This window comes from Choristoneura fumiferana, chromosome Z, assembly GCF_025370935.1.
Source record: "Choristoneura fumiferana chromosome Z, NRCan_CFum_1, whole genome shotgun sequence".
Classification (NCBI taxonomy): domain Eukaryota; kingdom Metazoa; phylum Arthropoda; class Insecta; order Lepidoptera; family Tortricidae; genus Choristoneura; species Choristoneura fumiferana.
Window position 1 is genome coordinate 30,787,787 of NC_133472.1, and position 27,399 is coordinate 30,815,185.

At 37.1% G+C, this 27,399-nt stretch overlaps 1 protein-coding gene across 1 annotated transcript in view; it reads left to right on the forward strand.

Annotated features, from left to right (window-relative positions):
• LOC141434114 (discoidin domain-containing receptor 2-like) overlaps positions 1-27,399 on the forward strand; it is a 316,685-nt gene that overhangs the window by 151,592 nt on the left and 137,694 nt on the right. The gene's annotated exons all lie outside the window — the stretch shown is intronic.

Genomic DNA, 27,399 nt, shown 5'->3' on the forward strand with positions numbered 1-27,399 from the left:
CTTGTACATCAACCTGCCCTTTAAACAAGTTTACTGTATTGGCTTTATTTCGTTTATTCGTAATATTCAAGCCACAGTTACCTGCGGAACTGGAGGTTTCTGCCATAAATCGTGGTATAATTAGGCGCTCGTTAACTCGTACGTGTCTGCCTCATTAACTGATTAATCCCCTAGCGGCTCACTCTGAGCAAAAAATCTAATTATTCCCAACCGTATCAGGAGGTAATTAACTAGAACAACAGCCTTATGATATTTCTAAGTAAACTCCAAAAATATTCTACTTGATATTGTTATCCAAACACAAATTACTTACCTACTCGTATATTAAGTTACAGTTACACTCCGTGTGCCTTTTGCTGAGCTTAACTTGTCGTTTCCGTTGCAAAGTAGACTTAATGTTTGAATTCACTTTTAATTTTGCATTTCAAACTGCATGTTTGCCGTTATGTGTCTGCTTAAGATGTTTTCTCGGCACAGTTAATCTTTTAAAGACAAAAAAGAAATGTTAAATGTTTTTTTCTTCAATCAACGGAATAACTTTGTACATGTTTTATGACATAAGTAAAAAAAGTTACCATTTAACTAGACCCTTTTTGTCGTCTAGATACGAGTATATACAGGGTGTCTGGAAAAACGATGTAGGGACTTCAGGAATTTAAACCCTAAAATTAGACTAAGGACAATCGATTACGTGATAGTTTTTTTATCTTTTTTTCATTGTAATTAAAACATTATTAATAAATTGAAAATACAAACTGAAATATAGATGCACAGAAAAAACAGAAAAATAAGACCATCACTGGGAATCGAACCCAGGTCCTCGGTATCCGTACCGCGTGCTATACCGCTACACCACTGATGTCAACGGTACCGACACGAATTTCCCCTATGCACCTCACATCTCAGCTTGTTTGTTTCTTACTTAGTCACTTAAGCAGTGACGCTAGCGACATCTATGCCGTAGCCCTCATCGAGAAGCTTTTCCTGGGTTCGATTCCCAGTGATGGTCTTATTTTTCTGTTTTTTCTGTGCATCTATATTTCAGTTTGTATTTTCAATTTAGGTTTTACGGGATGACCGTAAAAGTAAAAATTTGGAATTGAAATAAAAAATACAAAAAGATTCCAAAAAACCAATCTTAATTTGATTGCTTAGTAACGATATCTCTTTCCGAGTGGTTAGTTCCAATGGAGTGCCGAAAAAAGCTTCTCGATGAGGGCTACGGCATAGATGTCGCTAGCGTCACTGCTTAAGTGACTAAGTAAGAAACAAACAAGCTGAGATGTGAGGTGCATAAGGGAAATTCGTGTCGGTACCGTTGACCATCAGTGGTGTAGCGGTATAGCACGCGGTACGGATTACCGAGAACCTGGGTTCGATTCCCAGTGATGGCTTATTTTTCTGTTTTTTCTGTGCATCTATATTTCAGTTTGTATTTTCAATTTAGGTTTTACGGGATTGACCGTAAAAGTATAAATTTGGAATTGAAATAAAAAATACAAAAAGATTCCAAAAACCAATCTTAATTATTAATAACATACTATCCATTAAATCATATTTTATTATTAGTTAACTTAACAATTATATGATTAGCCTATAAGGAAATTGTAGGGCACATTGAGCCAGTGGCGTAGCGTAGTGGGGGCGGGGGGTGCAGTCCGCGCCGGGCGGCAATTTTTGGGGCGGCAAAATTCCATAATAAATAATAGTGAATAATATCTAGATAATATATTTCACAGTTTCGATTCTGACCGATTAGAATGAACATAATTTTTTCTATTACTTACACCTACTGTAACGAAATCGGGGAATCACCTTTCTACAATAATGACATAAGTATTAGTTTTTTTAAGACCTCACAAGAGGGCGGCAAAGTTTTCAAACTCAAACTCAAAATCATTTATTATTTGCTTTGAAACAATACAAAATACTGAATCAATTTCTTGCGCCCCGCGTGGCTGATACCAACGCTACGCCACTGCACCATAACTGCATTGAGCGTGACTTGAAAAAAATACGGATATTATCATTCCAAATTTTCAGAAACATGTTTGATTTGTTTTCCTTAATGAAAAAAAACGGTACTAAATTTTGTTACCAAAAAACTACCAAAGAACCACGAGGACGAAGTCGCAGATAAAACTAGTGTAATTATAAACAACAAATGTTAGCCTATTTTGTCCGTTAACCTCTCTTTATTCCCGAAAATGTTGTAGATATATTGAATATCTATCTACTTAATACAAACGAATTTAATATTTTAATCTACTCAAAGCACTGAACTTCGAGTTGATCCGATCCACTTAACAAAGCCCATGTTTTTAAGATTCTGCAAGATTCTGAGGACGGAAGAGGAGGGAGTGACAGCATTCACATCATGTTCTTATCCAAAACACGAAAGTAATTTAAGAAAGTGTCCTCTGGCCAGCGAGTGATTGCGCCGCGTCACCTAGAAGTGGCTCGACCGTGTCGGACCCTTCTGCGAAATATCGCCCGGTGCTGCCGCCAACCTACTCCTTCGTAGAACAGTAAAAGACATAAATATCAAGGGTTAAAAGCCAAATTGGTTTAAGCGACATTTTGGGTGAAATTGACTTATCTATATATTTGGAATCAGCAAATTTTTCTGCGTCGAATGGTCTGGGTGGCGGCCGATTCGTAGCATTTTTCGTCGCTTCAACCAATTAGACTTTTGGTTAAATTAACCGACATAAAATACACGAAATTATAGAAGGGTAGGACATAAAACATGTATCTAAGTTAAAGTGTGTTACATCAGCTATTTTAGCTTTTTCGTTGTATTATTAGATGGTTATTATAGCGTTTTCGGTAACATTGTTTTGCTATATGGACGGGTCGGATAAATAACTTGTCTTTTTACAGAAAATTACATTTTATGTCGCTTAATTTTTTTTCTTCGGTATCAACACCACAAAGATAGTCGCTTGAAACAATTTGGCTTCAATAGGTTTTAAACAACATTGGCACTTCAACTGTTTTGCTTGGAACAAGGCTGATCAAGCCTTGTCGATTGTTAAACTCTACTTCCTGCAAAAATAAATCTTTGAAATAGCCCACCTGTAAAGTTAAAAAATTGTGGCTTAAACCAATTTGGCTTTTAACCCTCTATATATACAGCCATAGCGTCAAAATATGTATACATCGACCTTATGTTTAGTGGCATAAAGGTGTAAGTACCTATATATATTTTTGAGATCTTGGTAACGTATATAATATTTGTGCCCTTGACCGTACTATGTACCTATATTATGTCTTTCCATGGTCAAGAAGAAGTTGGGCATGTCTTTTGTTTTCAAAAACTTATAAGCACTTAATTAAGTACCTACAGGTAAACGCTTAATCATATGTTTCCAATCCGCATTGAGCCCGCTGGGCACTATGGCCCAAGCGTCATTATCGTTCTGACAGTAGGCCTGCGCACTGCCGTGGGACGTATACAGACCAAAATGATGATGAAACCCTCAATCACCAACTAAATAAAGTATAGGTAGCGATACGCTATTTCTGTTTCTTTGGCTAGTTGAAGTATAATTTTGATAGTGTTTTATGCGGCGATTAACCTTAACAGTAAACAGTGATTATAAAATTATAATTGCTCTCGTGTCTGACATTCTTTAATGCGCAAATTGTCTCCACGTGATTTCTGGAATTTTACTATCAAGTTGCAAAAACTACAATCAACGTACAACGTCCCTCTCAAAGAGAGTTTACTTTGACACTGGCGAAATTGTCCTATTAATTAGGACAGAAAAGCCATATTTTAAAAGAGAAGAAGAAGAAGAAGTATACCTAGGTAAGTAGACACATATGAAAAAAAATAACTATGAAATGTAGATTTCTAAAATTCCGACAAAGTAAAAAGTATGATTAAATTTGAGTTCACTTAAAAAAGTAGGTAAGTATCTTAAATTGTGCGTGTGTGTGTGTGTGTGTATGTGTGCCACTTGCATCCACTGTTGCCTACAACTCTCGCAACATCGTCCGTCCACCTAGTGAGAGGCCTGCCAACGTTAAAGTAGTAATTAGTTGTACTAAAACTACGAGTATTATTTGAAATTCTTTTGACTGACTTATCTCATTTTACTCGTGAACCGATTCGTTAATCCAAGAACACTGCAAAACTGAAAACCACGTCCACGTCGGTTAAGTCGCTCCTGGTATTAGCACGAGCAAACGCACTAAACAAACAAACTGACAAACAGATAATAAATAATTCTAAAAAGTATTGTTTTGGGTTCTATTGCGCTTATAAATATTTACCACTGTAACAGATTTTCTCAAATATTTTCAATGTACTTACAGCCACCGACTACTTACAGATTCATTATAAGTATGTATAGATTACACGTCGAAATCGTAGCTATTATTGGTTCACACTATGTTTTTGCAAACAAATCAGCACCAAATGTAATTCCTGCAGTTAGACTATGTTTAGTAAGAGTAACAAAGAAATAAAATGAAAACATTTTCCAATAAAGTCCGTTCAGTCTGGTGCAATATTACAATCACCGGCGGAAGTGTTAGTCAACAAATGGATGAAAGTTGTGCTTTGTTAAAATCAGAAATTAACAATTTCAGCTTTACAATGCCACAATCAGCGACAGCATTTTATTGAAGTTGAAAATTTATTTACATAGACACAAATTGCGAGATGGAAAGGACTTTTATCAGATCTATGATGCTGGTTATCTCTGGCCATAGTTGGGTAATGGTTGTGTACAAGAAAAGAGAAAATAACAAAATTATTACTATTGTTGAAATCAGGGAACTCGACCTTGGAGGCTGTTTCACAATGGGGTGATGCCAAAATGGTCGAATTCAACCCAGGCTTTTCTTTTTTCGGCGAAACGGAGTCCATTCCAACTGACTCCAACTTTCCAGATGTCCCCGTTCCGATTAACAACCGTCTGAGCTCTTAGGGCTACGAGTAGATCTCTCATCCAATCTTAATTTCGGTCGCTCCATCGAGTCCATGGTAAAGACTGCTGCCATTAAACTGGGTATCCTCTCCAGGGTGAGACGGTACTTAACCTCGGAGCAGCTCTTACTTAAATCTTTAAAGAGTTCAAGTTCGCTCTTGCATGGAATACTGTTCCCATCTCTGGGATGGATCTGCTAGATATCAGCTGGATGCTTTGGACTCGTTGGAACGCCGAGCGAAGAGGATCATAGTCAGTGACAGAGGGGCAAATCTTCTGAGCCTCGAACACCGTAGACGAGTGGCCTGCTTTTCGGTTTTTTATCGGTTACATTTCGGTGAATGTGCAAAGGTTCTACATAACCTGATACCCTCTTCCCCTTTCCGTCACCGAATGATTAGGTGCAGCGAGCGGTTTCACCCTTATGTTGTAGACATTCCTCCATTACGCACGAAGCGGTTTGCCTCTTCTTTCATTATGCGGACGGCTAAGGAGTGGAACTCTCTGCCGAGGTAATCTAGACATCTTTAAGGTTAAAGTGAACAGACACCTTCTAGGCAAACGTGTACCATCTTAAGCCTCATCTTTGCCTTCTATCAAGCGAAATTGAGGCCAAACTTAAGCCTATTTTTTTATTAAAAAAAAAGGTAAATTTCAATAAAAAATAAAGAACTAACGCATTTGTTCGTAGATTCGTAGTGAGCCTCTTGTCCTTTTTTACTATGATATAACTATGATTTTTTATATTCGATATACTCTCCACGATACTCTATAAGAACAAACTTCCATTCGTCACCCCCTATTTTAAGGGAGTGGGGGGTTAGAAAGAGACAAAAAGTTGCCTATGTCACTCTCCGGACCATCAACTATCTCCACATAAAAAAACACGTCGATCCAAAGCTCCGTTTCGACGTGAAAGACGGACAAACATACACACAAACACACACACTTTCGCATTTATAATATTAAGTATTAAGTATGGAAGTATGGATTTGAAGGATGCCAGTAGTACCTGAATCAAAAGACAGTGAACAACTTAACCTTTGATTGTTACAAAGCAACAGCGAGTATTCGTAGTTACGAGTATACTCCCTTTTAACTCACAACCTATCCAGTTAAGATTTCAGCATGCTTCAGCTCACATTGCTTCTCTACTATTTACCTCAGTAAAGCTCTAACTTGTAATAATACTTAATTTGGAAATGTTAATGCAGGATGTTTTTTATCACATTTCCATTGTTATCTACGGTGAACAAGCCATTTTTCTTTGAACGGTTCCTTCACGGATATAAGTAAAACATATTTTTAAAAAACAGTAACTAAACAATCATTAATATTTTTATGCAAATTTGGGATTGGTATGAGCATGTCAGTAATTAAGTATTTTTTCCTCACTTACTTCTTCTTATATTCTTCAGAGTACTTTTGCTAAAGTGACAGTAATTTCACTACTTGAAATATATTTAAATATCCACAAAAATTATTTAGAATCATAATGTTTTTTAAACGAAGTAAAAGCAGAATATACGAGTACATAATTAAAAAATACATAGAATTGATTTTACAAAGTTACGATATGTACCTAAATATGAAAAGAACGAATGGACGATACGAGTATTTCCAGATATTTTATTTAATATTCGCGTTCTTTATTCGTACGTTCTAGTGAATTTACGTAGAAATGGCGCAGTGCACCCAGCCGAGAGAGTTTATATCATTTACCAACTTTAAGCCGCCTGCTCTTCATTCGAAAGTTTGATACAGTTTTACGGACGATTTAATTAAAATAGGATTTTTTCGCGAAGTTCGATAGCCTTCCGGAAAGCACCCACGGCTTTGAGTATTTTCAACATGCTTTTAAACGAATCATTAAACGGTAAAGAAAATCAACTGAACAGTAATATAAGCACAGGGTTTTTCGATAAACATGCTAGTAATTTATTCAACTTCTCACCATGAATTACATTAACATTTTATCAAAAAAAATCCGTTGTAACATTTATTTTAACGTTATTATAAACATTAATGGATGCTTTGTCATTCTGAGTCGGCCACTTTCAGAAGAAACGATGTTGATTTACAAGTTCATTAGACACGCCTTTGCATCCAGAGACTTAAATTAGTTTCGGTGCAAGGGAAAGTTTAACATGAGTCTGAAGCTACTCATGAGGCTGACATGGTCACTTTTAGTGTACTTACCTAATTAAAAATTTGTCAGAATTTAATTGGTTACTGGCAGGGTGTACTATTAACAAACAGGCTGTTCTCATCATTTTTGACACCACCCTTACAGTCCTTCCTTTTTAACCGAGTTCGAAAATAGGAGGAGGTTATCAATTCGGTTGTATTTTTTTTTGTTCGTTCATGTCACCATGACCGACCTGTCTCTAACAACTCATTGTCATGATAGCGTCGAATTAGCAATACAAAATTTGATACTAGCAATACATACATCTACTTAGGTGCCTTGTCTACTGCACACCCGTCACCCGAGCATCGTGACTGGGCCACGACAGCGATGGACAAATGGCCTGAAGCCACCAGTTAAAAAACATCGGCCAAAATATAAATTTTGCATTAGGGAACCCATCATTTTCCAATATCTTAGTTAGATTAGCAGATCATAGCTAAGTCGTACGAATAAGAGTTGCCATTCAAGCATGGAGGAATTTTTTAGAGATGCAATGGCCTCTTTTACTTGATTGTTGACATTATTCTAAACAAGTCTGAAGGAAGTGTAGGTTGCAGTTGTGCTCGTTGGAAGACGAGTGGGAAAGGTTTTGGTTATAAAATTTCCGTCATATTTTATACAGGTCAGGACAGCGGCATGTCATGTCATAGAGGTGAAGCCGTGAAGCAGTCACCCAAAGGGGCAATTTTTTTTTCATAAATCACAGTTAATTTTTTTTTTTTTATTCGACTGGATGGCAAACGAGCAAGTGGGTCTCCTGATGGTAAGAGATCACCACCGCCCATAGACAACTGCAACACCAGGGTATTGCAGATGCGTTGCCAACCTAGAGGCCTAAGATGGAATACCTCAAGTGCCAGTTATTTCACCGGCTGTCTTACTCTCCACGCCGAAACACAACAGTGCAAGCACTGCTGCTTCACGGCAGGATTAGCGAGCAAGATGGACGAACATACCGCTCGTAAGTTGGAAAATCTGTTAATTGATAAAAATTAGCTAGTCTCCTGAGACCCCGTGTTACATTTTTAACATAAGCTTATAATGACAATTTCGAAAAGTTGACAGTTAGACAATTTTTTTCTCAATTTTGTACTCTGGGTCAAGCGGCTAAAGCTCGAATTAAATATTGGAATTTTTTATTATTTTCAAATCACAACTTAAAATTTGTACTTTCAAAAATGGCCAAAATCGATCAGGAGTTCGTAATTTCATCTAGTTCTATTAAGTAAACAAACTATTTCGATCGGTATTGTAGTGTAGTTTCATTGGCAGGTGGTAGGATCTTGTGCAAGGTCCGCTCGGATTGCTACCATCATCTTGCTCGTTAATCCTGCCGTGAAGCAGCAGTGCTTGCACTGTTGAGTTTCGGCGAGGAGAGTAAGACAGCCGGTGAAATTCCTGGCACTTGAGGTATCCCATCTTAGGCCTCTAGGTTGGCAACGCATCTGCAATACCTCTGGTGTTGCAGATGTTTATGGGCGGTGGTGATCTCTTACCATCAGGAGACCCACTTGCTCGTTTGCCATCCAGTCGAATAAAAAAATATATGTTGCAGTTTAATCAAGTTTAATCTTAAGTAGGTAAGCAAATCGCTTAAAAATGAAAACATGATAAAAAAAACGATTTTATCAGTTCTTAATTGCATATGTGGCTTAGTATCACGAAGCCAGTATTTTAAGAGCTTCATCCTTAAGGTTAAACTGAGCAGGCTTTTACATTTATCACAGTTTGCAAAACAAAGAAAAGATCTACAAGCACTGGTTTCTGTGCCACCCTTCACGGCTTAAGGGAGAGGGGCGTTATTTCACGGCTCTTGAGCGCGTATCGAACCAATATTAGGTTTATTAGATAGATGGGACGGGCGTGAAAAGCGATTTTTCATTTTTTTTTCGACTTATCTTCTGAGGCTCGTTTTTAAACAAGTAGGTTATTAAAATAACATCTAAGCGTAAACAACAATGTGTTTCTAAATGCATCATTTTGTGACGGGAAAATTAATCATTTTGTTTACCGAACACGTGATTATTTTTTGAATAGATTGATTACAAGGGCCCGTACAATCATCCCAGCCTAGCCTATATACGTCCCACTGCTAGGCACAGGCGCCCTTCTCTGAATAAGAGGGCTTGGGCCGTAGTTCCCACGCGGGCCCAGTGCGGATTGGAAACTTCACACATACCATTGAATTACTTGATGTGTGCAGGTTTCCTCACGATGTTTCCTTCACCGTAAAGCTAGTGGTAAATTTCAAATGTAATTTTGCACATCAATTTCGAAAAACTCAGAGGTGCGGGCCGGGGTTTGAACCCACGAACCTGTGCTTGAGAGGCGATAGGTCAAACCACTAGGCCACGACGGCTTTTTTGCCCGTACAATACAATGATAATAATAGATGTTTTTGTTTTTGATCTTAAATTCTTGCCACACAATTCTTTAAGGAATCTATGCGTTCCCAAAAAAAGACAATATAAAATTCCAAAAAAAATATACATAGCTTATACTTTGCGATTCTTAGGAAAGTGAAGGTATAAAAATAAACCATTAACAAATCGTCAAGTGACCGTTGCAGTAAGTACTGTGTTCATTTTTAGGGTTCCGGAGCCAAAATGGCAAAAACGGAACCCTTATAGTTTCGCCATGTCTGTCTGTTTGTCTGTCTGTCTGTCTGTCCGTCCGCAGCTTTGTTCAGGGACTATCAATGCTAGAATGCTGTTATTTGGCACGGATTTGTATATAAACTATGCCGACAAAATAGTACAATCAAAAATTGAGAAAAAAAATTTTTAGGGTACCTCCCATAGACTTAGTGGGGGTGTGTTTTTTTTTGTCCAACCTTATAGTATGGGACATAGTTGGATAGGTGTTTTAAAACCATTAGGGGTTTGCTAAGACGTTTTTTCGATTCAGTGATTTGTTTCCGAAATATTCAACTTTAAAGTGCAAATTTTCATAAAAATCGGGCGTCCCCCCCTCTAAAATCTAAACCGATGGGTGGAAAAATTTGAAAAAAATCAGGATGGTAGTAAATTATATTAAACTTTCAAGGAAACCTATAACGGCTAAGTTTGCTTGAGAATAATTAGTAGTTTAAGAGTAAATAGCAGCGTAAGGTATAAAATATACCTAAACTTGGAAGATTCCGTATAAAATACGAAATCCTTGGAAAAATATTACTTAATTTTTTCGTAATGGCTACGGAACCCTATTTTGGGCGTGTCCGACACGCTCTTGGCCGATTTTTATTTGATAGCGACTTTGATTTCAACGATCAAAGCACTGGGCATTGCAAACGATAAGTAATATTAGCGAGATGTTTGTAAATAATTTAAATATTTTCTAATCATAAAGTTAAACCGCTGAAGTTTACACAAAGTCATCACGCCCTAATGTTCGCTGGAGTCGTATTGTTCGAGTGAATAGAATATTAACTTGTGTAACTTCTCCGTGCTCAAGTATTTAGCTACATTTACCGAATTCCTGATCTAATAACTAGTTTTCACAGTTATCTCTTGAAGACGGCCCCAGTGTTTATATCTGTTAGTTTCCCAAACAATATTCTGCTAAATAGTAAACTTAGACTAGCTCAGCAGGATGATTCAGACGCTAAGTTTTGATCATTCTGTTAATAAATCTTTGAAACAATTTAATACTAATGCGAAAGATTTTAAATTTCGTAAATTGTCGTTTCGTACTGATTTTTATTATAGGGATATTCGTTAGTGGATAGATATATTTTAAGTAGGTAATCCTCTCTGATGTTCACGTTCGGTATCACTTCGTTTTCCATAATTTTATTTGTACTAATTTCATTTTTCGTGATGGGTACGGGTCATAACTTTCATTTCCCATCATATGAGCATCCATAACATGGGTGTCCATATTTTTAATATTCATAATATTCGTAGTTCATAATATTATTTACGGCTAATCATCGTCATTCGCTATATCTAATAAATCAAAAATAAGTAAAAATGTGATCAGATTCGTATTAAATAATTTTATTTCAATGCAAATACAAGTTTGAGGATATGATGTATTAAGGTAAAGAAATACTATGTCTTTGATTTTTCTGGAACATGATTTTAGGTCACATTATAAAAGCATCGTTTCATTATGACATCAAAAAATATGATAATGAGTATGGTAAGTAAACGAACAGTTGGGATAGCAAATTATTTCAAATGAAATTTTTGACTATAAGATTATTTACTTACATGTTAAATTCAGGCAAGTGATAACATTAACTTTCCACCATAATACATAATAATAATGGTAAATCATAAACTATGACTACTGTCACTATTACTTTGACAAATTCTGCCCAATGAAAATCAATAGCCAGTTACCTTTGTAAGCCACTTTAGTCACGTTCGTTGAATAATCGCATCTAGTGAATCGTAGCACATTCATCGGCTCTGATGTTCCTGGCCAGGTTGACTGGATTACAACTAAACAAGTTAGCGACCTGTCTCTACAACACGGGGACGTGGCACCACCCACCCGGGCTTATGTACTACACTGTGTAAGTACGTCCGGCGCAACGTATTAAGGACATGTGAGAGGCGACTTCAGCTGAAAAAGCAAAAATATGACACATAGTACTGACGTAAATACCCCAATGGGATTTTACTAAATAATTTCAAAAAATTCTCTGTTTTAATTCTACATAAATATTTTTTCTACATGCTTGTAAGCTTTTTGGATTAGGCCATTTTACTTATCTTAGTTTCATGATGCAAGAAACATTTTAAATTTACAAAAATGTCAGACAGAAAACTGCAAAGGTCCCTAATTATTCAAATTTCAATTTTAGAAAAAATCATCTTTAAAAACACTACCTAGTAGGTAAGCGATCTTGAAAAAAAATATCATCTTGTCTAACAATCAAGTTGACTTTAGAACTCATAAAATTCACAAATGACGCAGTTCACCTCTTGACTGACCATGTTACATCTAATTTGGATAAAATAATAAAAATCTTAAGAATTTTTCTCTTCCAATACTATTTCGCAAACTCAAAAACATAGGAATTAGGGGCAAACGATTGGCTCTATTTGAGAATTATGTCAGTTATCGTAGTCAATGCGTAAGGATCAATGATTTCATTAGTTCTGACCTTAATATTGAATTTGGAACTCCCCAAGGTGGCATTTTATCTCCCACCCTCTTTTTTAATTTACATCAACGATCTTTGCAAGCTCGAATTAAGCCACGGCACGATAATATCGTGTGCCGATAACACAGTACTGTATACTTTTTGCAGGAAACACGTGGGTTGATGTTTATAATCACGCTCAAAAGGGTTTGTTATGTGACTAACAAACGATTGCTCACTCAAGTCTACACAGCTTTATGTCAATCCCTACTGTCACATTGCAAACGTCATGTTGCTATAACGATTTTCGATTCAGTGATTTTTTTGCAAATATTCAACTTTAAAGTGCAAATTTTTATTAAAATCGAGCGTCCCCCTCCTAAAATCTAAACCGGTGGTGGAAATTTTTTAAAAAATTCAGGAATTGTAGTAAGTATATCAAACTTACAAGGAGAACTATAACGATTAAGTGTTCTTGAGAGTTATTAGTAGTTTAAGAGTAATTAGCAGCCTAGGGTATAGAATATACCTAAACTTGGAATATTCCGTACAAAATAAGAAATCCTTAGAAAAATATTACTTTTTTCATAATGGCTACGGAACCCTATTTCGGGCGTGTCCGGCACGCTCTTGGCCGGTTTTCATCATAACAAACTATATGTCTATAACAAAGGCGATCTGAATTGAAATTAAAGGAGCAGGAAAATATTAAAATACCAGGGTCTCGTTCAGCCTACAATTTCGTTGCTGTCGGTTTTGACACCTGGGTCCTTGGGGTCCCGGTGCACACAAATTAATTAAAGAAATCCAAAAGCGCCCGAGGCCGTATTGCCTAACGTTTCTGGCGCTCGCGATTGCAATCAAATGACAGTTTTTGTATGCGAAATCTGTCATTTGATTGCGATCGCGCGTCAGAAAAAGTTAGGCAGTACGGCCTCTGGTCGACACTACTGGAGACCAAAGGGCTGGCTGCTATCTCTCTCAACGAATCTCCATAGCCATTCAACGAGGGAATGCTGCCAGCCTTTTTGAGCACCATGCCACGGGGGGCTTTTTTAGATATTATTATAATTTAGTTGGTATAAGTTTTTAAGTTAGGTATTCAGTTTAGTTAAGTTTTTACTTATGGTTATTTTTCTTAATATGTGTATTCTTAGTCTCCTTTAATAAAATAATAAATAATATTTCGTAAGTAAAAAAAGAGAGCCTTAGTATAAACATGATTTACGAGGAAACCGAAAACCTGCTTATGATATTTGTGTAGCTTAATTTTTCCTTTATATTTGCGAAACACGAAGAAATGAATTAATAATTTGTTATTATTACTTATGTTTTAAGCCCTCATTATTATTTGCCTAACATACAGGCTACTTTAGTATCCTCGTTTAGGCATTTAACTTAATTATAAATTAGCACTATATTGCATTAAGCTCAGGTAGTCATCGCGGCACGATCCATTGAGGTCTAATTTGTATTCTAATTGTATTATGTTGAGTCAATAGTGTAGTACATTATATCGGTTTACGGTATACTAACACCGAGACAATTTCAGCGCTTACAACGACTTGTTCTGTAAAGCAAATATTTTAGTAAACAATTTCAAAATTGCCGTAACCGAACAAACTTATAGGCTACTTCCGGTTGTCCTAGAAACTTGAAGTTTGATACCCATCAATCAACATTGAGCCTACAATGCGTACATTTCGCTTAAATCTACAAACTATTCAAAGAAACATTACATACATCAGATATTCAAAGATACAAACAAAGTACGGAACACCGTCGCGCAATCCGACTCGCACAATGAGCGGTTAAAACCTGCGGCTGTAGGAGAGTGTATTTACTTTCTCATTCTCTCTTCTGCTCTTCTCTTCTTTATTCTCATTCAAACTGTTTCATGAAAAGAAGTGGTGGGTTCGATTATGATTTACGGGGTTAAGTGACAACATAGCCTCTAGTCAGATAACCCCAAACCAATCGTCTTTACTATGTATATTATGTTTACAGCGAAACAAGATGCCACCAAAGACTTCTATGTATTGTGTACTGGCTATTATATAGTTAGTTTATGTTAGACTTACAAACGGCTACGAGAGGCAATTACTGTCACTGTTTCGTCATCTGTGTATTCAATCGTCTTGAGAGGGAAACAATAGTGAGTAGTGCCAATATCCTATTCCTAGCGCAGAATGCTGCATTAGACGTGTGTCAAACAATACCCTGTGGATATTTTGCTACTTTTGTGATCATAAAAATCATCGTAGCCATCAAGGTACAATTTTTAACGTGATAAAATAAGTGTGTCAAGCTCAGTTAATGCTGAATAATATAATGCATTAACCCGTTGTTGCGATTAGTCTGATCAACTTTGCGTTTTACATACATGGACTTTGTGATTTAATTTTAACATGTATGTAGGAATGAGTGATATGCTGAATGACTGATTGAATGTGATGATCGAATGAGGGAGATGGAGTGAATGAGTGTGGAGGAGAAAGACGTAAGACGTGTGTGCGAAAGGACGTGTTGATTTACTTATTTTAATTAAGATTGTGTTTCTTTGAGTTTTCTTTTGAATTATATTTTATCTCGCCAACTAAGGTGTTTTCTTAAAGTAAAACTCTACAGTTTTTGGGGGCTCGACCGAGATCACAGCGATCCAACTGGATTTTTTCAGACGACGACGTGTTCATAGAACAAAAGACGACGACGACGGCTCACGTCAAACGAAAAATCCAGACGACGAAACTACGATTTGAAAACAATTTGTGACGAGGAAAATGCCTAAAGAAACAAGACGTAACAGTCGGCGAGTAGAATTTGAAGATTCTTTTGAAGAAGCGATGTCATCATCACGAGGGGGCGGTGCCATGTTACATCTGTCAGAGGAACTGGTTCCAAAGTTCTCTGGCCAGGATAAGACGTATCCTGCGACCAAGTGGATCCAAGACGTGGAAGACAATGCCGAGGTGTTTGGATGGACGCCAGTACAGCAGTTACTCATGGCAAGGCGGTCGTTGACAGGTACTGCGGCACTATGGTTACGCGCTGAGAGGATGTACAAGACGTGGGATGAGTTAAAAGCTAGTCTTTTAAAGGAATTCCCTGATACCATTGACAGCAAGACTATCCACGAAATGATGAGTTCACGAGTGAAGAAGTCTGACGAATCGTGCATCGACTATATGCTCATCATGAAAGAACTGGGTAAACGTGGGAAGATGCCCGATTATGTCGCGATCAAATATATTATCGACGGTATAAGAGACGACCCAATGAAGAAAATGATGTTATATGGAGTGACGACATATTCTGAGTTAAAAGAAAAATTCAAAATTTACGAGACGATTAAAGAAGATTTGAAAACTAAGAAGACTCCAAATTTGCCTAACCAAGAATTTAGAAACAAGCCGAAAAGTAAGTGCTACAGTTGCGGAGAGAATAACCACATGTCCAATGAGTGCCCGCACAAGCCAAAAGGACTAAAATGTTTCCGGTGCAATGAATTTGGTCACATTTCATCACAATGTACATCGACGGCGGGAACAAGCAAAAGTCATCAAAGGCAAAATGGCGGATCAGCGGCGAGTCACATGTGTGTTCAAAAGAATTCGAATACAACGGGAAATAACAACATTCCAAAAGGGAACAAGAGCGAACGACAGAACGAGATCGAAACTTCATTCGGTTCAGTCAAGATGGCGGCAATGACGGCGCCACAGGAGACGACTGTAGCGAATGACATGAGTGACAACAACAATGTCAACGATGATGGCGGACGGCCGACGTATCGTAAACCGATGAAAGAAATTATTTTATTTGGAAAAAGTATTAGTGCATTAATAGACTCAGGAAGTGACATCAATTTAATTTCGATTGACTGTTTACAAGCTTTGAACGCGCCAAAATATGAACAGAGCGTGATTTCTTTGAGTGGACTTGGTTCGACGCGTGTTTATTCGTTAGGTTTTATCAAAACAAACATTTTTATAGATGAACAATGTTTCGAAGACGTAGTTTTACATATTGTGCCTAGGAATGTGATGCCGTTTTCTGTAATTTTAGGCCAAGATTTTTTAAAGAATGTAACGTTTGTTATGGAAGGCAGTCGAGTACTTTTATTAAAGTCTAGTAATGATTGGTACCGTAACTTTATGTGTAGTTTTTGTGTTTCCGATGTTATAGGTTACATGAAGGATCCAGAGTTACAAGAGGAGGTAAGACAAGTTGTTGAGACGTATCGGCCTAACAAGACGAAAGAGGCTCCAGTTCAGTTGCGCATTACATTGAAGGATGACGTCCCGGTTGCGCAACGACCACGACGGCTGGCTTTGGCCGAGCAACAAGAGGTTGAGCGTCAGGTGAAACAATGGCTAGAAGACGGGGTGGTTCGGGTAAGTTATTCCGAGTACGCTAGCCCATTGGTGCTTGTCAAGAAGAAGGATGGTAGCACTAGAATTTGTGTTGATTATCGACAGATAAACAAAAAGATGGTGAAAGACGAATATCCGTTGCCAGTCATAGGAGATCATATTGATAAGCTGGCAAAGGGAAGGGTGTTTAGTACAATTGATTTGAAGAATGGGTATTTTCATTTGACAGTTCACGAAGACTCTGTCAAATATACTGCGTTTGTGACACATAACGGGCAATACGAATTTTTAAAGGCTCCGTTTGGTTTATCGGTATGTCCAAAGGTGTTCACAAGATTTATTAATGCGATTTTCAGAGATTTGATTGAGATGGGAATTGTTCTGATTTTTATTGATGACGTCATTATAATTGCAGAGGACGAGACACAAGCCGTTGAACGACTTAAGTTAGTACTAGTAAGAGCATCTCAGTATGGACTCGAGATTAACTGGAAGAAGGCGCAACTGATTCAAAGGAAGGTGGAGTACCTTGGTCATGTTGTGGAGGACGGAACTGTGCAACCAACACCAGAAAAGATAGATGCTGTGGTAAGATTTCCTCAACCTACTAACGTGAAGCAGTTACATGGATTTGTTGGTTTAGCATCGTACTTCAGGAAGTTTATCCAAAACTTTGCTCTTATTGCACGACCTTTAACAGAATTGCTTAAGAAAGATGTTGATTTTACATTTGGTGAACCTCAGAAAGCAGCGTTTAACATATTGAAGAAGGAACTGATAAGTAAGCCTGTATTAAGAATTTTTGACCCATGTTTGTACACAGAATTGCACACGGATGCATCGATGTACGCAGTAGCTGCTATTTTACTTCAACGATGTCCAGATGACAACCATATGCACCCAGTGTATTATATGAGCAGGAAGACTAATGACGCAGAACAGAAGTACACGAGTTACGAGCTTGAGGCTTTAGCAATAATTGAAGGAGTGAAGAAATTTAGACATTATTTATACGGACTAAAATTTAAAATTATTACTGATTGCCAGGCTTTTGAGATGACGCTGAGGAAAAAAGATTTAACTACCCGAGTAGCTCGATGGGTATTAGTACTACAGGAGTACGACTATGAAATAGTACATCGTACAGGATCGCAGATGAAACATGTTGATGCTTTGAGTAGATATGTCGGAGTAGTTACCAGAGAATTCCATGAGCAGATCAAGAAAGCTCAAGAACTAGATTGTGGCTTAAGGGCGATTCGAGAAATTTTGAAAGAAAAACCATACATGGATTACTGTATGCAGAATGATATACTCTACAAAGGACTGCAATTAGTCATTCCACAGGGAATGGAAGGTGATATCATAAAAAGAGTACATGAGAATGGACATTTTGGAAAAAAGAAGATGGTGGAGTTAATTAGTAGAGATTATCACATACAAGATTTACATAAGAAGATAGACGAGTTTATGGTCACATGCATTCCATGTCTGCTGGCGACTAAGAAGAGTGGAAAACAAGAAGGTTTTCTTCATTGCATTGATAAGGGCAGTATTCCATTGCACACACTACATTGCGATCATATTGGACCTTTATCTGAAACAAAGAAGCAGTATAACTACATACTTACGATTGTTGACGCATTCACGAAGTTTGTTTGGGTATTCCCAACTAAAAGTACAACGGCGAAAGAGACTTTGGACAAGCTAAGGATACATCAACAGGCTTTTGGTAATCCTTATAGACTTATTACAGATCGAGGAGCTGCGTTTACGAGCAACGAGTTTAAGGAATATTGTCAGACGGAGAATATTCAACATACGCTTATTACGACTGGAATTCCAAGAGGAAACGGACAAGTTGAAAGAATCCATCGCATTTTGGTATCAGTATTGACGAAGCTGTGCATTTCAGATCCAGGACTGTGGTATAAGCATGTTGCGAGACTGCAGACAGCTCTTAATAGCACGTATCAAAGAAGTATCGATACGACACCATTTGAACTGATGTTTGGAACGAAAATGCGAACAAAGGAAGATATTGAAATATACGATATGTTATTGCAAGAGGAACGAGATGCTTATATCTGTAACCGAGAGCAGCTACGATGTTCAGCGAAGGCGCAGATATTGAAGGTGCAAGAAGAAAATAGACGTAACTACAATAAACGACGCAAAGTTAGCACATTGTATCATGTTGGAGATCGTGTGGCTATCATGAGGACGCAGTTTGGTACATGTTTGAAATTGAAACCTAAATTTCTGGGACCCTACCGCGTGACAGCCGTGACGGGCAAGGACCGGTACGACGTAGAGAAGGCAGACAGTTCGACAGAAGGACCCACTCGTACTTCTACGTCAGCTGATTACATGAAGCCGTGGCCTAGGGGTCAATGAACTGCGGGTCAGTCAAAAGACGTTATGCTGCACTGCATATAAGGTAGAATTTTTATTTCTTATATTTTTGCGGTTTCACGAAAAGTATTCGACTGACTGCCCACAAACGATTTTTTTTTTTTTGATTGATGAGTTGAGATGTTTATGATGAGATGTCTACTTAGGTGTTACTGTTAAGAGTTTGTTTTATTATTTAGATGGATGACGGTTTAGTTTTGTTTTCAGTATAGGTAAGTTTGTTTAAAGATGTGCATTGTGTAACTTTAGGTACGGTGTGCCTGAGGACAGGCACAAGCAGGAAGGCCGAGCTGTAGGAATGAGTGATATGCTGAATGACTGATTGAATGTGATGATCGAATGAGAGAGATGGAGTGAATGAGTGTCGAGGAGAAAGACGTAAGACGTGTGCGCGAAAGGACGTGTTTGATTGGTTATTTTAATTAAGATTGTGTTTCTTGAGTTTTTATTGAATTATATTTTATCTCGCCAACTAAGGTGTTTCCTAAAATAAAACTCTACATGTATGGAACCCGCAAATTCTTTCAGACTAAATTCAACAAATGGGTTAACGGATTATATTGTCCAGCATTAACATGAGCTTGAAACGCTAATTTTGGATCATGTTCAAAATTCACCCTGTGTATGCTCCTACTCCTACTGCTGGGCACAGGTTTCCTCTCAGATTGAGAGGGCTTGGCCCACGCGGGCCCAGTATGGATTGGGCACTTCACACAAAACATTAAATTGCTACACAGGTTTGTGCAGGCTTCCTCGCGATGTGTTCGTACACCGTAAAGCTCGTTTGGAATGTAATTTCGCACATGAGTTTTGAAAAACTCAAAAATGCAAGCCCGGGTTTGCACAGTAATAAAAGTTAACTCACCGCATTTAGGCACAATGACATTTCAAATTACGTATACATAGCAAGGAACCGAGCGAGGTCAGTTTACTCGTAGCGGATTCCAGTAAATAACATAGGTAGGTACTCTGGAATTCTGATTTACGCGATAGGGATGAAAGATTTAGTACTAGCCGAGAGCAATCGTGTTCGCCGCTCACACGAATAAAATTGAACTAATTGCATGGAATCTGCTAAAACTTGCCAACGAAAATGCTTTTACATCGCAAGTATGTGTTTAAAAACAATTATGTATGGAGTGGAAATAAAAAAATATGTGCACTAACATCACCATCAATATGTGCACAAATATGCCAGCATATTTATTGGAATTAACCAATAAAATTAGGATTAAGTGACAATAAAGGCTTTAGATACGAAAACATGCAGTCAACACTACCATGAATCGGAAACCGTAATTTTTACAGTAAATTTTTCTCTTTTTCTGTTTTTAGCAGTCTGTGATCGGACCGACGGCATAAAAAAACAGCAAACAATATCACATGTTACGTGTCCTCGCATAAAGGGCATTTAACATGATCCGGCTACAATCGCTTCAAAACGATTCAACAAAGAGTTAAAATTAAATTTTCGTGCCGCAAAGAAAAAAAACTAGTTACAAGGGGAAATTGGCGGAGACAGTGACAAATTGGTCCCACAAGAGGAGAAAAATTTTCGCTCACTCTAACCAACGTGTGGAGCTATCCTTTATACTCCTCTGGCAGTGCGTGCATGCAGGACTGTAAAACACATTGTACTGAAATAATTGCCGTCCCTGAACATTATAATAAATATGCTGTTTTTGGCTATTTTCATATTCTGCGTCAGTTACAATGAGCGGAGCGCACACAGCTCTTTACTTTTATGACGTGTTTTTATTGTCTAAGTGATATAGTTAACTATGTAGGCATAAATACCCTGCTTGTGGGAAAAACACATAGAATTTAATATTTAATTTAAATAGAATTCAATTTAAAGTCTTTTTTATTTAAGTGGAAAGTCATGTGCCATTCCTGATACAAGTGTATAATGTTTATCTTTATTGGAAGTCCCAACCCTTAATTTTTGTAACAATGTTATTTTTAGTGAAATTTTTTTTTTTCGTTTTGCATGTTCATGTGCCATTTTACATTGAATGAAGTCAACCTTCTCATATTCATCATCATGATCATCAACCGGAACACGTCCACCATTGAAAAAAGGTCTCCTACTTAGAACTCTCGTGATGTCGTCAATCCACTTAATGAAAGGCAGGCATTTATTAAAATATCTTCCATATTTCAATCTACTATATTAATCATGTTATATTTCATGATATAGGTGGGTATATTTAATATATTAAATTATACGTTGAATAGAGTTACCTGTGTCGGGAAATGAAGCGTATCAAACAGATTGAGTAAAATAAAGTTTAACTTCTTAACCCAGCAATAGCGGCTTGAGCGCTGAAATCTAACTTCCTGAACGGTTCGATACAGTTTCCGCCTTTGTTTGTAGCTAGGTTTCTCGCGTTTACTACTCGGCGCAAGTGGTGCCCGACATTTTATTTTGTTTACGGCTTTCTTCACCCGAATACAAATAACTAATATAAGAATCGGAAGTTTATGATATTATATTTTTATTAAGCTGGCAAAATCATATCAAGTTTCATATTCTCAGTTTATAAATGCTCATATTTGGAATAAAAATTGATTTCAAGAATCGTATATAACTACCACCACTCCGGGATTTTAACACTTTAGTCTACTAGTAACTACAACCTCTACTCGATGTCGAGATAATTTCAAGGTGATCAAGTCTAGTTATGTATGAGTGAAAATCGCGACAAATTAAAACAATACCTATTTTGCATTTATTTTTCTAAATTTCGCACCTGGTTATCCCAAGCAACGCCGCAGCTAAATATTAGCATGGCTTAAAATGTGGGCGTTTAAACTTGGAACGAAGTTCAGGCAAGCGAAACTAAGTTAATGGAGTAGAATATAACTTACTGGTGACCACGCTGTGGCGAACTTAATACGGCCATTAATTACCAGCCGATAATAACAGGTAGGTAACAGAATAATTAAACTGCAAGTCTTTACCTCTGTCTAGTACTCTAGGACAAATATAGAACAAATACGGCATATAAACTCGTACCTTACTGGTACTGCTAGGAACTACAGTTCCTAAATAGAAGTTGACTATATAAACCGTCTATCAATTCAAAACTTTCACCTTATATTTTCTATTAATTGTCAGTATGTCCTGACATATTCAAATGCGAGCCTACGTACAAGTTCTAATTAATCCACATTTATTATTTCAATTTTCATTCCATTTATCAAAAAAAAATGTTATTGTTATTGTTCAAATTTCCATTATTTACTCGCATTTCCGAAACGTTTGTTTTCTTGCGCATGAGGGTGGAAAATCATTCGGCTTAGTCGAGCTTTGTAAACAAGTGTGAGGTCGTTGCTCCGTCGAAAGGATTTTATTCCGATTCATTACCATCGGATAAGGGGCGCTGAGCGCTATAAAGGCGACATACTGCGCCGGGTATCAGTAGTTACATTAACAATTACAGTTAAGTTTAATTCACGTCGTCAACTCAAATAATGCGGGTGGAGACCGTAAACAAAACAATTACAATCCTAAGAAGGGTAGTTACGATTCCCCTTCACAAGTTCCTTGCTTCGGCCCTCAAGTAATGTGACTCTTTGACAATAAATTACAGAGAACTTTGTGCAGCTTAGGTTGTACCCTGAGTACAGAGCGTTTTAAGCTTTTGTAAAGTATTTTAAACCATTGAACTTAATTTATCCAAGTTAAAAGTAGATACCGAAGGTAATACTGCCTTTACGTGGTAACAAACAAACAGGTAAATTATGGGAGTAAAAAGGTATTACCGTTTTATATTCACTCGCATTTGCTAGGATTTGACAAGTAATATTTAGTTTAAGACATTCCATTTTTAGTTTTTTTTATATATATTTAATAATGATCCAAGCTATCCATTTCAGGGCAATTACGCATAAGCTTCCAAAGCTCCCTATTAGAAAACTTTAAGTGAGCAGTAACAATTTTCTCATGAATATTTTTTCTCAGATCTATGTAATAAAAAAATAAGTGAAATGTTAATTGAAAATGCAGCCTCCTTTTCAACCGACGAAAAAAAACGTAGGAGGTTCTCAAGTCGACGCATAACTTTTAACAGAGTAATCCAATTTTGATAATTCTTTCTATTGGAGAGCGTATACCCTAAGAGTGCTCCCATTTAAATTTGAAAAAAAAATCCCTAAAGGTAGGAAAACAGGGGATGATTGATTGATCAGTCACTGATTGTAATGCATGACCAGGCATAACTTTTTACAGAGTAGTCCGATTTTGATAATTATTTTTCATTGGATAGGGTATACCTTGAAGTTGGTACTATACAAATAAAGAAAAAAATTACGCCAATGGTGGGAAAAAAGTATAAAATAAAAACTTTTTAACAAAAAAATTAAACAGCCCTAACCTATAATTGTCTACCTCACCTACATACTATATAATATTGGCTTCTATCATTTCTGCTGGTTCGTGCTGAGCCACCGACTTCAAACTAGTACCTAGATTAAGGTTAATGAAAAAAAGGTTTATTATTTATTGCTTTTCTGTTTTTTCGGCGGTATTTTTTTTTTAAGTTTTTACGGTTACGTTACGTTGCCGATATTGTGTACCCAGCATACTACGTTACTCAATCTAGCTTCTTACCTCAACTTGATCCAAAGTGATTCATGTCACGACTAGCGTAGCAGTCGTAGCACAGTCTACGGATGAAATCGTGCGGCTACGAACTGCGTAGCAAGACCTCTACGATGTCTGCTGGTGACACATTAATTTCTTATTTTATAAATAAAAGTATGTTATTATTACATCATCAGAATTACTTTGGCCTATATGTATACGTCACACTGCTGGGTACAGGCCTCTCCTAAGAATGACAGAGCTTGGGCTGTAGTTCCCACACGGGCCGGGGACTTCACATACATAAAATTACATATTGTGTAAAAAATTGCACCTACCTCAAACTACAAATAAAAATCTTTGATAAAATGAAGTCTTGGACCACCAAACTCTACATAAAAGCGTAACGTCAAAGCAAATGCCATTTTTTTAAACCTGTGAACACAAAAAAATATCTTAAAGTGGTAGCGATAAATCAGTATCAATTAGCTTTAAATAAACAACTCATATAATATAATTCCCTGCTAAATTATAGCTTTCCAGTACTAAGACTCTCCAAGCTTAGCCGCAAACAGATGGACGGACATGGCGAAACTATTAAAAGTTCCGTTTTTGCCATTTTAATGACAGACTCTAAACAAAGCGTAGGTTATAAAGTCACAATCAAAAAACGAGACTAAAAACAGCTTGTATCATACAAGTACAGTGTTTGTGCATTAAAAAACCAAGGTAATAATAATGACTTTCTATAACTAACCTGTACTATGGAACTTGACCATCTTTAAGTGAGTGCGGCTCTACGAGTAATATTCGTATTAATAAATCGAACTCAAATACATCGGCATCCTCAGGAACGGGTATTACGTTTAATTTCATACGAGTGAAGCATTCAACGCTGCGGTATCTGAGTACTACGAGTATATTTAGTAGCAAATGCTACAGAAGTGGAGCAGCTGAGCGTCCGCTCCCGCTCCATCCCTGCCCCTGCTAGCAGCAGCATTTGGCAAGGGGTAATGAACCTCTGGATGTCTGTCAGAGTCGCAGCGCTCGGCGCCACATCATTAATTTCAACCTAATGTCTGAAGCGAGCGAGGCGACGTAACCGACCACATTTTGTGTTCACAGACACGCTAGTAAAATCTCACTGGATGTATTTTGTGTCACTGTTTGGTATGGCAACAGTTTTAATGTACTTTAAAAAAAAATATAAGACTACCATAAAAGTTTTTTCGTCGTCAATCTGATTACAATATTGGATCACAACCACGTCTTTAGGTACGAGTATGGCACGTTTTTCGTATATTTACTCATACTTACTCAAGAAGGCCGTAATGCCATTAACCAACAGAGTATGTATAACCCAATATACTCAGTATTCACATACGAGTAAATAAAACCATTTCAACCAAACAGTGATCAACTTTTTCCCGTGAGAGCGAACGTGCATAGCAATTTGTGACGGCCGACGCCGGCACTATAGCGTCAGTTTGCGTTTTTGGCGTTTTGCATGAAACGCCGCAGATTCGCTTGGACGGAAAATGGTTTAACAATTTTCATGAAAATTAACAATTGGATGGAAAGGAGTGGACCTGATCGTTTTTTGCTGACATCGTGATCCATTTAATGTATTTGATAGATTTCAATTTGATTTACAAGCATTTTGTAGTCATTTAAATTGCAAGATAATCGCTTTATAATAACATTATTGGGCAAGTATATAACAGACAGTGAAAACTGCATAAGATATCGACAATAAGTAGGTATAAAATGTCTCCAATCGCGTGTTTATGCTCTCGCCTCACCTTCAACTCGTACCGCAATATTTAAAATATTTTGCTTCGATTTTTTTTATATACTTACCCGTGTCGCTTTTACTTCTATCATAGTTAATATTCTGTCACCTAACCGACATACGTTAGTCCAATGATTCTATCATTGGACGGACACCTCATTTGACAACACTTTAGTAACTACTAATAAATAATAATAATAAATTAATAATCTAATCGCAAGGCTTACGTTTAGTGGGTTAGTTTACCAACTTTTTTATTAAATTTAGTCAATAGAAAGTAATTTTTCAAATAAAGTGTCGGTCGAAGGACGTATTTAGTCAAACAGCTATGGGTGAAACATTAGTAACCATCAAAATCATCATCATCACAAAGCTTTATTTGGCTCTTCCAGCGTCCTTACATCTTAGACCACCAACTCAGCAACCGCTGTTTGTCTGAACGTTAAACACCGCGTCTCCGAATGTGCCCGAGTAGCACTCTCTGCCACAATCTCCGTTGCCACCTTACTTTCCATCTGTTAAATGGGAGGACAAAAGTCTGGCCAACGCCACTCATCGTGACAGTTCAAGTTCACGAAACATGAAGGTAATGTTAGTCAGATATGCTAGAAGGTAGTAAGTACCTACAGTCATCCAATTTAATTCAAAGGCCGACACACCACTTTGTCATCGTGATATTCATGTCATTTGATAAGCTTTGTTAAAGACCAATAAAATTAATTACTGTAATAAAATTTACGGTAGCCCAATAATCAAAAGCCTTGATTGTAAATCTCAACTATTCTTTAATAAAATAACATTATTTACTACCACCGGCAGGCGAAAATGTATTAGTTCTTAGGTAGAAACTTCTTTTTCTCCTCTCCAGGGTACATACATACATATATCCCTCCCGCACGTTTCACTATAAATTATATTCATTCGTCGTTTTCCGTCGGTATCCTACGACCATAACCAGTTCACAACAGTCCATCTTACAGTCGACCTGCGCTGTATCTCCTGGTCCGGGACTCTTCGAGAAACTTAACTCAGGCCTCTCCTCTCCTCCCTAATTTTAAGTGCTAATTTTATATAATTCTAGGCCCTAGCTTTAAAACATATCTGACGAAAGCTCTGGATAAAATCAACATGTAGAAATACGAACAATTTAGACCTTTTCATCACCATAATGCTACATACTAAATGGTCGCATCACGAGCCCATCACCACAATGAAGTTAATTATGAGTTCGGAGACCGTTAAATATTCCGTCCATAATTGCGAAGTATGATATACTGCAAGCTATGCCCGTTTAAACTAATTTGCATTGTAAATGTAGGCGTGAAATAAAAAGACAATTTCTAATTTAATGAATTCATAATGCAAACAGTTAAACATGAAGGGGAAAGTTTGTTAAATTCTTTGATTTGTACATGAATTATTTATCTAGGTCTCGCGGTGATACTTTTAGTGTGCAAGTAGTTCAGATAAAAGCGGCACTGGCACTAATGGTGCACTTCCACGCCACTTTAAAACTTACCCCTGTTTAATTAATTCAGCTGTACTAATAGAATAACTTCTGGCTGAGATCATTCACCCCGCGGTACAAGGCAGCTTTTCTTTATGACTCCTGGGTGGTAATGAAAGTGTTTTTTGTATAAAATTAAGTTTACTAATTATTTTGGGTGCGTACAAAATATCTAATTTCATATTAATAACGTTCACAAGATTTAATGTACGTTAGATTTAACAACAAATAGTATATATTTTATTGTTCATTATATCCAATGAACGTTATACAAAACGATTTTATACAACGTGAGCGTATAAATATATTATGAATATTATGTATGTACGTATGTAAATACTTGATTGTACATAAAACACAAAATAATACAAAAAGAAAACAACGAAACAATCATTATATGAGGTGTAGTCTACAATGTCTACATATATTTAGTATAATGAGAATACATTCGCTCGATAAAGTCTAATTTTTGTCGTTAAATCTAGTTTGACTTGAGTT